The sequence below is a fragment of the Gopherus flavomarginatus genome, chromosome 11, assembly GCF_025201925.1.
Source record: "Gopherus flavomarginatus isolate rGopFla2 chromosome 11, rGopFla2.mat.asm, whole genome shotgun sequence".
Taxonomy (NCBI): Eukaryota; Metazoa; Chordata; order Testudines; family Testudinidae; genus Gopherus; species Gopherus flavomarginatus.
The window spans coordinates 39476306-39490016 of NC_066627.1; positions in this window are offsets into that span (position 1 = coordinate 39476306).

Consider the following 13711-nt stretch of genomic DNA (forward strand, 5'->3'; position numbering starts at 1 on the left):
TTTTCATTGTTTTCTGTGTGTACGGTGAAATTGACATTTACCGATAAAAATTTAATCCTTCCAAACCTAAATATAGTTAGCAAACACAGTGTTTGGAACCCAACTATCTCTGTTGTGGTTTCTTCATATTATTAATGTTGTGTAGAGAGGACAGACACACTATCTCTCCATTCTAAAATGCTCCCATAATGTGAGGACAAGGCTCACTTGATTCTGATTTCTCTTAAATTAAAAGGATCTTCTAGAACAATACAAAAAGGTCATTAATAAAACTTCAAACCACCACAATTCCAAATGAAAACACTAGTCTGGTTTTGCAAAAAAGTTTTCCAAACTTTTCACCTAAATATTGAGGGAAACAGGTGTAGCAACTTCCTTTTCTTTACTGGTAAAACCAAAACATATTTTAAACATACCAAATGATACTACCTAGTAACCAGGTCCCACAACATGGTAGTTTTAATTCTATATCTGGGACCTACTGGCCTGATTTTTCCAAGGTATTTAGATACCTAAAGATGCAGATAGGCACCTACTGGGATTTTTTTAAATGCCAGTGTTTGGGGTCAATAAGCCATTTGCCCCCACTCTGGTCTGCCCTCCAAACCTGGCTGCTTGCCCTCAATCTGACCTGGTTCCCTCCCAGTTGGTCCCTACCTCAGTTTTAGTGGGAGTCAGGATTTTTTGATCTTCTGATTTTCATCAAAATCAAAATAGGGTTCTGACCAGAGTGTGGAGGGGGCAAGAGACACAGCCAGAGTGGGAGCAGGAGGCCAGTTGGGTGTACAGTTTGGCCTATGTGAACAATGAGGTGCACAACTCTCTAGTACTATTATACATTCTGTAATGTGACTCATGTAAGTGCGGGAAACAATGTATCCCAGGATGGAACATATACTGCAGTAGTCATCTAATTTGTTATATGCGAGACACACAATATGATGACAGACATCAGGCTCAGTGAGTTCTGGGACAGTCACTAGAAGTTCCTGTGTATTCTTTTCAGGCAGCTGAGATGATAGATCAGTGCAAAAATCTTCATCCATGTCACTTGGTGAGCCTTCAAAATCAAAAGGAATAGTGATACTTTCCACTTGTGCAGAATGTTTCATTCTGGTATTTCATAGTGCTTTACGGGCATCATTTATTTAAGCTTGGCAACACCCTTTCAGGTACGTAAATATTATTAACCCTGTTTTGCTTATAAGCAGGCCTAGGTACATAGAGGTTAAGTGATTTACCTCAGGTCACACAGTGAGTGGTAGACGTGAGAATGGAACCTAGGAGTTCTAATTCAGCACTCTTTGCTTTATACAGTTGCCTAATCCCTTTCTTTCTAGTGCTGTGTGTATGGAATCCTTTCATTTCAGTCAGTACTTCCTTCTCACTGCTTAAAGATATTGGGCCAGATTCTCATTGATGTAGTTCTATTGAAGTTTAAGTCCATAACCTCAAAGGATAGACCAAGAAGCAAAGGTATAACAGTTTTCAGGTATGTAAAAGGGTGTCATAAGGAGGAGAAAACTTGTTCACCTTAGCCTCTAAGGATAGAACAAGAAGCAATGGGCTTAAACTGCAGCAAGGGAGGTTTAGGTTGGACATTAGGAAAAAGTTCCTAACTGTCAGGGTGGTTAAACACTGAAATAAATTGCCTGAGGAGGTTGTGGAATCTCCATCTCTGGAGATATTTAAGAGTAGGTTAGATAAATGTCTATCCAGGATGGTCTAGACAGTATTTGGTCCTGCCATGAGGGCAGGGGACTGGACTTGATGATCTCTTGAGGTCCCTTCCAGTCCTCAAATCTGTGAATCTATGAATCCATAAGTAAGTCAGGGACAGATTTTTAAGGTATTTAGGTGCCTAAAGATGAAGAGGTTTGATCAAAAGGGAGTACAGTTTCGCCCTGAAAAAAGACTACTTTTGAAAACCCTTCAGCTATGTACATACAATATTCAGGCAAGTAACCAGGGGTCATATTTTGTGCTGTGTCTCATAGAAGCCTAGCATGGAACTGGCTCAGCTCACTGGCAGGGGGTTTAAACCACTGTTGTTCCCTCCAAATCTTGGCCTGTTCCACAGCCCCTGACATAATTTAGACAGCCCGGGGGGGGCGGGGAATTCTGTCTAAATTACAACAGCCATCTGGGGCGGCCTCTGGGTGGCAGCTCTCTCCAGATCACTGTGTCCTGCAGCCCTGGCACTGCCTCCCCTTTCTCCCCCCCAGCCCCACTCCCTGTACTGGGGCTTGTGAGGGGGTCCTCAGAAAGCAGCTGTGCCTGTGCTGGAGGAATCACCTCCCTGCCAGAACTTGGTTTATAGAGTCCATTTATATAAGTCTGACCCTCTTACCCATCACAAAGAAGCCGGAGAAAGCATGGCAATCACACCCTAGATATAATGCTGCTACTTATTTTGTTGATGAAATTTGTGTATTTAAGGTTTTATTCTTGAGGTATTTGCACCCTGTTTCTTTAACATTTGAGTAACGTTTATATTTCAAAATGGTGAGGGGTGGGTATAACTCAGTCACGGAGCTGATACCAGGCAAATATTTTCATTCTAAGAACGCGAGGTGCAGTTCGCTGGTAGCTTGTCAGAGTGAGTCAGGAAGAATGATACTAGTTAAAGGATCATGTGAAAACAAATTGCTCATGTCTGCTGCACTAGACCCAAGGTTAATTACTGCAATATAAAACAAACTGAGGGAAAATGTTGTGTACAGGTCTCCTCAATTAGCCTATAGTCTGAAAAAGGACTAAGTAAGCAGGAGACTGCACAGTCTCTTAAACCGTAAGCATTTCAGAGAGGAGTGTAAGGAGAGAATGCGAAATAGGATTCCAAAGCAAGATGTAAAAGCAAAAAGGAAAAGGGAATGTTGAATTAAACAGAGAGGGGAGAAAATGCTGCAGTGTAGAGAGAAGGGGAACAGTAAACAGCATGGGAACAATTTTTACAGCTCAGCCTTTGCTTTTGTGTACAAATTTGCATTTAGGAGCACTGGCACATGATTGGTGAGCTTTGTGTGTATAAATTCACCTGCCAGCAATATTTTCAAAAATGCAGGTGCAAGTGCATAATAGAAAATACTGTTTCACACAACATATCATTAGGCTGTGGGACTCACTGCCACAGGAAGTCATTTTGGCCAGGAACTGAGTGGAATTCAAAAAAGGAGTTGCTCATTTTTATGAATACCAAGACTATCCAGAGTGATCATGATAAAAAAAAGATTTCGGAAGGGATATCAAACCTCAAATTTCAGGGGTTAAGCCTATCTCTCAGAGTGAGACACAGGACATGTCTACACAGCCCTACAGTTTGGACTATGTGGTGTGAAAAGCAGTGCACACCAAAGTGCTGTGCTGTAATTCTCTCATGTGGATGCTGTGGGCAAAACTTAAAGGTCCCAGAGGATTCTGGACTACATTAGTATGAACTGAGGTGCACGTTGCTATTCGCACCCCCCTTAGTCTGGACTGTGGGGCAGTGTGGACATTCCCATAATATAAGAGCTAACTTATGTGACATCTGCCTACTGCAGAGTTCTTACACCTTTCTCTGAAACATCTTGTGCTGGCCGCTGTCAGAGATACTGGACTAGAAGAACTTCAAGTGTGATCCAGTATGGCAATTCTGATGTTCCAATACATGTGCACAAATAAAGGATTGGTTGTGTTCCCATTGAAAATATGTTCTTTATATGTTTCAGGGGTGTAAGTACATTTCTATACCTTCTCTGTAGTCTACTAAGAGATATCATTTCCTGTACTTTGATTATCCACACAGCTACAGTGTATGTGCGTTTCTCATTTTTGAACATTGCAGTAACTGAGACTGAAAATAAGGATAACATACTTAGCTGCCTGCAGCACAGGATTCAAGAGAGAAGAAGTGATTATATCAGTTATTGTCAGTATGACTCAACTGATAGCAATATTGCTTCTAAACAAGTAGTTTGTGGGTTCCCATCCCACATCACAACTGACACTGCAGTAGAATTGGGGGTTGGTTCTAAGAGAAAGAAAGAGAGAAACGTTCATTGAGGATGACAAACGTTTTCATGATTCCATCATTAGTTAGAGGATGGGTCTCCTTCTTCCTTAAGAAAAGATGATTAGTGCCCCAGACGGTTGTTATTCTTCATTCATCTATTTAGTCATTTCATTATTTCCTTCCTCTTTATTTGGTGGTATTGTTATTTATTTATTCTGTTTCCTAGTCTTCAGTCCAGTACCGAGCTCTCTGACTACCTTGGATGAGGGACAGTGGTTGAGAGAAAGAGAAAGAAGACTAGGAAATAAATGGATGAATCTTATTTTTCCTTTTCAAGCATAACTCCATCATAACCACAAATTTTGCCGATCTCTATATGTAGCTGTCTGCTAACCATCACTATATTGTCATTTTCAGATAGCTACTGCTAAACATGTAGGTCAAGATTTTAAAAATGGGCTCCTAAATACATATTAAGTGCCTAAATAAATGGCCTGATTTTTGAAAGTAAGATATCGGGGGCTGCTGGCTGCTAAGAGCTTAGCACTTTTGAAAATCAGGCTACTTAGGTACATAGGAGCCCAACTTTAGGCATCCATTTAAAAAAAGAGTTGGCTGTTGTACAATAAGACATTTTGTGATGAAAAATGGTGCATCATTGGCATTATAGCTTCATAAAATCAAAGCTGTTCAGTGTACCAATCTACATTTTAGGCTTTGCAATGTCAAAGTGTTATACTCGGTTTAATAATTTTAAAAAATCCAGCAATGTCACTTCAGAGTTTTTCACTTTTTATCATAATTATTTTGTCAGCATCAAGAATTTGCATATTTGGATATGATGTGATTGCTGAATGTTAGCCCAAAATGTGCCTATCTCAGTACCAACATGATCACTGGGGCATGTCAGTCAAAATACCAAGCACATTGTACTGAACTTGTGAATCAGAATAAGGAAGATGTAAAAACGGGCCCAATCTTGCAAACCCACACTCACATGAAACAAATGTGCTTACTCAAGCAGCATCATTGAAGTCTTGCTGGATCAGAACCTCAGCACAAAGTAAAAGCACATGGATGATTTACTAAACACCTGAAGACTTAGGCTGCTACCTTCAACCTTGGAATATTCATTTTCCAGACTATATGAATGCTTACAGAGCATTCACCGCTATATGAATGCTTACAGAGGATAAGCTTTCCCAGGTACATATAGTTTTATCTCCGGAGATATCCCACAGGAATAATCACGTGTTGAATCAAACAATCCACCAGATGTCTCCACTCTTTTACGCAAAATCAAATGGGATCATTTGTCTGTAAGAAGACAGCTTAGATGTGACAGGTGACATGTCTTATATCTTTAGTTATTATTGTCCACCCATCCACCAGGATACCACACATTTTTCTCTCTTTTCACTGTTGTTCATGAGCAACTCAACTATGTCCAAAAAAGAAGGGCCACATTCTCTTATGATATTAGGAGCATCAAGCCTATGGATTTAAAAAAAATATATATTTAACACTCTCTGGACGCTCTTCTTGCTGTGGTGCCTGTCTCACTGGTGGTCTGTCTCACTACTGGTGGATTGGCACTATCCAAAAAGCTGTGAAGGCAGCCACGAGGAAGCTTTGTCTCCAGAACTCCAAATAATGGCACAGCATTAGGACAGAGGGACTTCTGTTGGTGGAAGTAGAGAGATCCCAGAACTTCACCAAGGATCACAGACTTCTTCACTGCTTCTGCAATAAGACACCAGGTGGAACTGTTCAGACTGTACGCTTTTTGGCGCGGGACCTGCCTTGATGTGTTTGTACAACATCTAGCAGAATGAGTCTCGGATGCTGGATGGGGTGTCTACACATTACTGCAATACAAATCATAAGTGAACAAACAAGGGTCTGAGTCTGTTTTCCTAACTCACCCAAACTTCTACTGAAATAAATAGCAGTATTAAAAAATGAGGATCATAGGACCAGGCCTTAAGACTTGCCGGATGTATTTAGTGTTGACATATCTCATGGCATCACAGGAGGCAGCAAGTGTCAGCACTGAGGGGCAGAGGCTGCTGGTGAAGAGAGTAGGGCTGGTCAGGAAATGACGTTTTCTCTCTCAAAAAAACATTAATGAATTTAAAGAATTATTTTAAAAAATTGTGGGTTTTGTAGCTTTGAAATGGTTTGGGTTGGTAAATAAATAAAGAAGAATCCGGTTTTGGTTTTTGTGAAGAAAACTTGAACATTTTCAATGGAAATGGTTTGGTTTCTGGAAAAATCCATTTGGTCAAAAAGCCATTGTCCATTCAAAAAAAGTTTGGGTGGAAAATTGACCAAAAGGACTGAAAAGTGACCAGTGCTGGCAGAGGGGGAGACAGAGAGGAAGATGGGGGGAGCATAGAAAGAAAGAAGAGATGGCTAGCAGGACATTTCATTCCTTATCAGAATCATGGTTGTACAACCATTAAAGAAAGTAAAGTTCACATTAGTTTTAGTTTCTTTCCTTTAGCTTATGCAGCTGGCTGAGTTTGTGCTTTAGCTTGTTTGTAGTGAGAACCCAGGAGTTGTACAGAGCTACTCAGTGCCATGCATCTTCCCCAAAATGTCAGAGTCATGGAGAAAAAAAAAATGAGTAGAGTTTGTACAGTTTCACTTGTCATGGAAGAATAAAACATAGGCTGGGAAATCCTCGATTTGATTGAGTTTTGCTGAAACTTCTGCTTAGCTCAGTCATTTCTTTCAAGCTATTAACTTGTCATGTATATTTGCCACTAAACAAGGCTTCATCTGCCAATCCCTAGTTGATTTACTATGTGGTAATTCCTTGTTTCAGGAGTAGTTTCTGGAGTAGTACATATTTTGTTGAAAGAAATTACTAATATTTTGCACTCTATTTCCCAGCAGCTTTTATTTGCCTGGCTTTTCTTTCTCTGGTAAGGCAAGCCAACAAAGACTGAGCAGTGAAAGGTCAACAGACTCTGAAAAAGTGTGACACAGAAAACAATGCTGCATTGCTGAGGATGTCAGCAAAACACCCTGCTTGATAATGGGAGACATAAAACCAAACCATTGTTGTTCTTGAACAAGAGCACAACAAGAGGGACAGAATGGAGAGGCTGCTAGCATTGTTGGTGCTTCTGTACACCCCAAAATGGACATACTTGGGCAGCGTGGGAATATGGGCATACCTGGGCACTTGCAGGCATCAGGAGTCTTGTGCTCAAGGAAGAGCGAGCTGCACCTATTTAAACTTGTAGTAGTGTTGCTTCTGGAAGCAGTACACCTGACCTTGCCCTACTCTAAGCAGCCATAAATGACTCTAAACCCAACAGACTCTGGTGCTGTTCCTCTGCGCCCTCTCCATGCGGACAATGGAGCTAAAATTAAAAGTCTAAATCTGTAAAGAACTCAGGAATTCCCATTTGGGCGGAGAGATTTCCAACTCTGCCAACTTCACAAGTCAGAGGCAAAGCTAATTAATATCACTGTCCTGTAGACTGTCCCTAATGAATCTCTCTCCTCTTCAAATTAACCTTAAATGAAGCGAGAAACATATTCTGCAGATGGATCATTAGTGGTGATATGTGGCACACAGGACTTTGGTATTGTATTTCCTAGCAATTTCAGTAGGACTTACCAAAGCCGCAGCACAGAAAGAAAGATTAAGCCATTGGCACCAACAGCTACTCTGCAACATGCTCAGAGATTGAACCAGAGCCATATCCTTTGTTTCCCTTCACAGTAGAGTCACTGAAACATCCCCTGGCTCTTTCATATCTATAGAGACATACATCTTTCACAACAAAACCCAAAGATATCAAACTTAAATTTATCTCCTACTTTCAGTTCTAAATTGGCTGTGAAAGGCTTAATCACTGTGAGCACTCTTGCTTGAAGAGGACAAATGTTTTACCCCCTAGTTTGAAAAATGATGTGTGCCAACCTCAAAATATACCAAAATAAAATCACTATAAATGTTGATTTCCCCCCACAGGTTTTTGTTAATATGAGTTAAAGTATATAAGACAACCTTTTCATTTATGACGTGGATAGTGAAGGGTTAAATTAAGTTTTGGAAATATATACTGTATTTTGATGTATGACTGTTATATCATTGGCCTCCTCCCTTATTATACCAATACATTTAATTAGTTACAGTTAGGGCTGGCTAAAAAACCAAAATTCTGTTTCATAAAAAATTCTGAAGTCCCAAATTTTTTCTTTCTTTCTTATGTGGAATGAAACGGGACCCTTTGAATGTTTTTTGCCAAAAAATGTGAGAGAGAAAGTAAGTCACCGTCTCCTCCCTTTCCCTCCATACATGCCAATAAACTAGTAGTCTGGGCACTTATCTAGGCTGTGGGGGTGTCCAGTTCAAGTCCCTGCTCTGCCTGATACAGAAGTAAGTCTTTCTCTGGTCTTGACCAGAAATTGTATCTTGGCCCAGTGAAACCTTCCCAATGACACTTTTGTCAAAATGAGTTATTTCCACAGAAAGTCTTGGCTTGACTAATTTGCATTTTCTGATGCAAAAAAGTAACATAAATAAAATCCCAGCTTTAGTTACAGTGTAACATGTAGTTACCATTCTTCTTAGGCAATCTTTTATCTTAAGAAATGTACTTCTCCGCCACTCCCAAAGAAGAGTTAATTTCAATCCTGATGTTGTCAGATATGATGTCATTGGTGTGCCGTGGAATTGCACCGTCTTATCAAATGGCTGAATATATTTTATAAATACAGTTCTGTTCCACCTTTATTTAAATATGACCCGTTAAGAAACTCATTTTTGTTGCTCACATGCATAGTTGCTTGAGGCAGGTTGCATTATCATTAACTAGTTACTTGATCAATTGATGTTTGTTAATTACAGCATAGCTGAACACTTTCAGATCTGATGCTGCACTTTGTGGCTTGCACCCATTGCTAATTTCCTGAGTATTGTAAAGATGTAAAAAGCAAGCCACAGACCATCAGTTGGGATTTTTCTGCTCCCATTTAGATTTGTACATGCAGTGGCCAGTTTTTCAACAGCTCCCATTGAATACAATAGAGAATCCTCCACACTGAAAACTGTGGGAAGTGGGAGTACTGAGAACTTTTGAAAGGACACCTACTTAATCACCTGAGGCCCAGTCCTGCACGGGGGGCAGGGGAGAGAGTATGCAGTACATCACTCTGTCCATGCACTTCACAATGCAGAATTGAGATGTACATGGGAATTGCTGAGTGCTGTGTTTCTTTGAAAACCTGTTCAGATATTGTTGTTGCTAATTAGTATTGCTGCTTTGAAATAACTTTTGAGTTTATATTAATTTTTGCCAATGAAAAAGTGTCACTCAAAAAGAATGAATGTAAAATGGCCCTTTCTGCTGCCTGTCACCTATGTCATCTGTTTGGATTTTACTCGTGCTCTCAGAAGCATCCAAAGTAGTGCATAAACATATCTACACCCATGAGAAAGCCAGAACATGACTAAAGTTTTTTGCTGATGTCAAGTGAAACACTTGTTGATTTTTTTAATTAGTAAAAGGAGACTTTGGCAAGTGAGGAATATCCATTTCACCACAAAAAGCATCTGTATGGCAAGAATTTCCGAATGAAAATTTGGATCTCATTCCAAAGTGGAATTTTCTTCCTTTTCTTGCAGACAAACATCAGTGACCGGAGGTAGAAATGGAGGAAGAACCTTGCAATGAAGAGGGAGGCAAAAGTAATATGTCACAAACTGAAAGCAAAGATATACCTGGAGGAAAGAGGAAAAAACAAAAGCAGTTCACAGAAGGGAAAGACAAATAGCAAGCCACAGAGAATCAGAGAGGGAGACTGATACTTGCATACACCAGACTGCCCACAGAGTTGCGCTAGCATTTTTAAAATATCAAAACCAGATGTTTCTTTTTGAGAAGCGAGTTAATGTGGGCACTCAGCAGTATCCCTCCCAGGTGCTGGAACAGTATGGAGCATGGTATTTCAGAGGTAATTACTGCTGAGTATTGTGTTCAGCCAACGCACCTGTCAGAGAGAAGATCTATGTTTAACACAGAAAAGAGAGATGTGGTGGTAGGACCTTGAGGAGATTTTCAGTCCCCACAGGGACATTTGTAAGCCACCAGCCGCTTTGATTTATCAGAACTATGAAAAATTAGTCTCTAAAAGTACCCTAGGTATCCCAAAAGATATCTGCAAACCACAAATTTAAAGTCAAAGCAATCAAGGAGAAGTATTTTCTTTAATCAGTCTGTGACAAAGGAAGAAAAAGTTTTGTACTCACAGCAAGGTAGGCAGTGACATGGTTAAACTTCTCCACTGGGGTCAGATATAGAGATCCTGCTCCACCCATTTTCTATGCATGGGATTGCATTCAAGGGTACATGGACATTCATTTACACCAGTGTGATGTGAGTGTAAAGCTGGTGCTACCAAACCAAAACATTGGGTCTCAGTTTCCATAGGTGTGAATGCTACTTTTATTGGTGAAAATGACTGAACACAGAACTCAGACAGGAAAATGGTACAATGGTGGGTAAACACTTTTCACAAACTAATCACTCTATATCTGACCTATCAGTCCTCATCCTCAAAGGAAAACTGCGCAACATTTTCAAAAGACAAGCCTGGGAACTTAAATTCATTACCTTGCTAAACACTAAAAATCATAGACTGAACAAAGACACTGGATTTATGGCTTATTACAACAATCTGTAAGGACTTGTTTTCACAATAGCTGTGTAGCTGCACCTGTGCAGCTTTAGTGAAGACACCACTACACTACCCATCAGCATAGTTAATCCATCTCCCAAGAGAAGGTAGCAGTGTCAATGGGAGACGCTCTCGCATCAACATAGCACTGTCTACATGGAGTTTAGGTTGGCATAACAATTGACTTGGAATAGAATTACATGTCTCTGTCTGACAAAGTAGACTAAGTTTGAATTCTTTATAGATTTCCCTCCTATCTTGCCTCCATGCAATTCCTGGCATGTCCTGATTGCTCAGTTTGTCCTCTGAAGTGAATTTATGGCTTCCTGTTCTCCCACAACAGCTGGGGCCTTCAGAGCTTAGATGAAGGATATTTGCCAGATGCCACAGTACTTCAGAAGAGGTATCATGGCAGTGCAGAGAAAATCCTACAGCTGAGCTAAACCCAAAGGAATAATATATATACAACAAATTCTCTGAAAATATTTAATAAGCAATCAAAAAATTCTTAAAATTAAAGTATCTAACCAGCATGCATCAGTCCACATCAGTCTCCCAAAGCTATAGTTATACCTCATATTAAAAAATGATAATAGGATCCTTAGTCAGTGTGGTCTAATGTTTAGAGCAAGAATCTGGATGTTCTGAGATCTGCATTCTTCCTTACTCTGCAGTGGCTTATTATTTGACCTTGGATAGGTCAATAAACTTCTTTATACTTCAATATCCCTGTGACACTCCACACCCCATAGTAATCATAGTGGCATGATTATAATGTAATTATGATCTAATTATGATGTACCTTGTACAGAATGCGTCACGTGAGGTGTCATTGAAAAAGTTATGATTTGCTGAATATGATTATCCTATTTGGCATGCATGTATCATTTATGTATCTGGAATTATGAATATTGACTATGTATCTGTATTTCATATGTGGTTGCACCTGGGTGACACCCACTAGGCAAGATGCCTCCAGTCTTGACAGCTGATTGTGAAGGAGCTGTTCAAGATAATGGGCCATTAAGGGAAACAATAGGCCTCAGGAGAAGCTTAGCCCCCCATCTTGTGAGCCTTCCTGGGAACGCTTCATCCACCCTATGAATAATGGCTGCTGTGACTCAGAAAGGCATGCAAGGGCTTGTGACCCGGCCACATGACACTGAACTCCATTTTGGTACCAGTATTTTTTCACAAACTGGGCTGAGTACTTAGCTTGGAAAAAAGGGGTTCCCACCATATAGAGAAATGATATGGTGGGGAGTGACATAATCTTGTTGTCTCACTCGCTGCACAAGAGAACACCTGGTAACACCTGAGGAACAAAGACTGAACTGGAGGAAGTGCTGGTCCCAGGCTAAAGGGATTTCTAGCCTGTGCATGGAAACTTGGTGGATTGCTTGAGATATTGCTGATTCAAATCCTATCCAGTGTATTAGGTTTAGTTTGCCTTTTTGGTTAATTTCCTAGGTAATCTGCTTTGATCAGTTGGCTATCACTTAAAATCTATCTTTCTGTAGTTAATAAACTGGTTTTATGTTTTATCTTAACCAGTGGGTTTTTGAGTGAAGTGTCTGGGAAAATCTCAGCTCAGTTAACAAGGGCTGGTGTGCATTGTCCTCTCCACATGGAGGGAGAGGTGAACTGGGTAATAAATTCATACTGGTTGGGTTTTTGACCAGGGCAGGATGATACAGCTCTGGGATCCTAGGCTGGGGAGCTGTGCTTATTTTGGCTCTAGCCTCTCTATTGTTGGTTCGTGCAGTGGCTGACCAGAACCTGCATGAATGCAACTGGAGCTGGGTGTGTCCCTGCCTGTGTGAGTGTAGAACTGGGAGAAGTCTGCAGCATGTCGCAGCAGCACAGTGAGAGAGGAAACCCAGGCTGGTGAGTCAGAGGTCTCAGTGGTACCCGAGCTCCCAATTGCACCCCGGGGGTACAACTCATCACAATCCCCTTCTCAGATTGATAATAATACAATGCTACTTATCACTGGTGTATTTTAAGGCCTCGTTAAATGATTTGAAGTTATTGGATGGTGGCGTGAGATTCTTCATTTGGAATTTTGATTTATTTTATTCTGCCCCTTGTTTTGGAGATTCCATTGCACATAGACTCTTATCTCATGCTCATCACTTTAGTATCTGAACACCTACCAATAGTGTATTACGTGACTACACATTTGTTATGTGTTGTTTGGTCTCTCATTCTGTCTCTGGGAGAGAAGCATATGTAGAGGAGTGTCTTGTTTTGGTAGGGTTATTTTCTGTGTTTTTAAATGTACATCTGGCTGTGTCATTATCTTACAGAAGTCAAGGTCAAAAAAATATACCTTGCAGTGGGAGCAGAAGGTGGTGACATTTTCTTATAGTTATGCATGATTTCCTATACCTTTATTAAACTGAGTCATATGCCCATATCTTGAAATCAGCCATGTGGCCAGTGCTAAATTCAGCTTTTTTATTCCTAGCAGATAACAGTCCAAATAACCCACAAAATTCAGATTTATTTAATAATCACAAACAGTTTAGCTTTTGAATATTTCATGCTGCCTCATTTCCACTAAGAATGTAGTCATGCTGAATGTCTATATCATCAGATTATGCAGCGAACAATGGGAAACATATGTTCTATGTGCTTTTTTTAACAATTTGATGAAGGAAGAACACCTGGCAGAGTTAGAAATGGTATAAGAAAGAACTGCTTTCTTTTGTTATTCGAGCTCTTGAAATGAAATCTTAAGTAGCTAAGATATAACCCAAACTACAGTAATTTTGAACTTAGGTAGAAGATAAAAAAGGTTTTAAAGTGTTTTTTTATGACATGAAAAAATGTTTCTTTTTTCAACTAACTATATAAGTTCATTAAAGTCTTCCCAGATATAAATGGGTAACATTCAGAACCATAGACAAAGCTAGCATATTTAAAACGAAGACATCTATCAATACTTTCTGTTCAGTGCTAATCAAATCATTTAAAGCAAGGACTTGTACTTCATAACAAATTAGTTTTCTTGTC